The sequence below is a fragment of the Penaeus chinensis genome, chromosome 1 (assembly GCF_019202785.1).
Source record: "Penaeus chinensis breed Huanghai No. 1 chromosome 1, ASM1920278v2, whole genome shotgun sequence".
Lineage (NCBI taxonomy): Eukaryota > Metazoa > Arthropoda > Malacostraca > Decapoda > Penaeidae > Penaeus > Penaeus chinensis.
In genome coordinates, this window is record NC_061819.1 from 18,510,520 (window position 1) to 18,513,019 (window position 2,500).

A 2,500-nucleotide genomic window follows, 5' to 3' on the forward strand; every position below is an offset into this window, starting at 1 on the left:
AGAGAAACCAAGACCTGCGACAACGAATCCGACAAACAGGGAATAAAGGAAATAAATAGATGAATAAAAGAACACCTCCCTATCTTTCACACCGAACCGAACCCCTTTAAATTAGACCACGCGGCGCGCTCACCTCTCCCCCCTCCCCTAACCCTCCACTACCTCCTCTACCCCCATCCCCCCCTCGCCCTACCTCTTCCCTAACTACTCATCGCCGAACACACACACACACACACACACACACACACACACACACACACACACACACGGGACGTAATGATCCACGAAGAACGTACCACGAGAGCGGAGACAAAAGCGGGCGCGACCGTCGCCCTTCCGGATGATCGCGTCCCGTGAGCGCGGCCGTGTGTGCGTGTACAGATACCTTTGCCAAAATTATACATACATGCATATGCACACATACATGCATACATACATGCATGCATACATATATACATACACATATTTATACATATATATATATATGTGTGTGTGTGTATATATATATATATATATATATATATATATATATACAATGTGTATATACATATATATATGTATCTATACACACAATGTGTGTATATATACATACATATATATACACAGGAATATTTATTTATTTATTACCTTTTATTCCTGTGATTAGGGGAAATCTTTGATGAACGCCCCTCGTATATATATGTATATGTATATTTATATACATATACATTCATGTATATATATACACATATACACATACATATACATATACATATGAGTGTATGTATATGAATATATATATATATACATATATATATATATATCATATAATTGCCGCCATGGTCCAGTGGATGGAGCACTGGATTCCCGAGTTCAATTCCCCGCCACGGCAGTTGTAAAAGATGCCTGCGGTCGAGCCTGATCGCATAAGGATAAGTCCGATATGCGAAGCTGAGCTTCGCCCGGGCTATGCCAATGAGGGGAGCCCGGCCTGTGTCGACTAATGCCGACTCGCTAACGTGTGTCAGCTGGTGCTGACTCGTCTTAGTCCTTACCCGCCGTGGTGCCCAGTCACAGCAGTAACCTCCAGGCGACAATTGCAACTTCTCGTGCCTGGGCGGGGCGCGAACCGCCGACCCCTCGGATGAGAGGCCGACACGTTACCACTGTACTAGCCCGGAGGCTAGCCTGATCGCACAGCGGGAAAATGTCGCCTTGAGAGGTTGGGCGCAGGTGTCGTAGGGAAGGTCACCGCCGTGGCATAAGTGGTAGTGGGCTGAGCCGCGGTTGATTGAGAAGGGCATCCAATCAGGTAGGGGTGTTACTGCCAAATGACTCTCAGTAATAAATTGGGAGAAGCCTAGATCCTGCAGCGGAATAAATGGTTGTTGAACAAACAAACAAACACACGCACACGTACACACACACACACACACACACACACACACACACATATGTCTAAATAAATAGAATCGGGTATCACCTCGGTATATACCTTATATATACACTACACAACATATCCCCAATACATGCAAGACGCATCCGCTATATAGTCTATCCCTATAGATACGAATGTGTGCTACAAAGTACCTCCCAACCCCCCCCCCTCCTCCTCCCCTCCTGCCCCCCGTGCCTTCGTACCCCTTTCCCCTCCCTGAGCAACCGTCGGGCATCCCAAGGGAACTCGCGGGCCTAAACGGGTGCATTGTATCCGCTTATGACCCCGTACGTCGCGCTTTCCTCGGCGATCAAGCGACCTCAACTGCCGCCTGGTGGCCCGAGGCGCGGGTTAAGAGGGCTGTGGAGGGAAGGAGGGGGGTGGGGGGGTGGGGTATGGGAGAAGGGAGGTTGGGGGAGGAGAGGGAGAGGGGGATGGAAAGGAAGAGGGAGAGGGGGGCGAGGGAGGCAGAGAGGAAGAGGGAGAGGGAGAGGGAGGAAGAGAGACGGAGAGGGTGAGGGTAAGGGAAGAGGGAAAGGGAAAGTAATGCGGGAAGAGGGAGACGGAGACGGAGGGAGTGAGGGCAAAGGAAAAGGAAAGAGTAAAGGAGAGGGAAATGGAAAAGAGGAAAAGGAGAGAGAAGAGAGGAAACGATGTTGTATGGGGAACTGGATGCTGGTGGGGAAGAAGGGAAATAGGAAGGGATAAGGCAGATGGGGGAAAGGGGGAAAGGGGGAAAGGGAGGTGGATTGAAGGTTATAATTCCCCCTTTTCATTCTATCTGTACCCCGTCTTGCCTGATTGGGTTGGGGGGTGGGGGGGTTGAGGGGTGTATGCCCGTTTCCTTCTCCTCTGACACACTCTCTCCTGCGTGGCTGGAGCGAAGTGGAGGGTGGAGGGGAGGGCTGGAGGGAAGTGGACGGTGGAGGGGAGGGCTGGAGGGAAGTGGAGGAATGGAGAGAAGTGGCGGGTGGACGGGAGAGGTGGAGGTAAGTGGCAGGTGGAGGGGAGGGCTGAAGGGAAGTGGACGGTGGAGGGGAGGGCAGGAGGGAAGTGGAGGGTACAGAGGAGGAATGGAAAGAA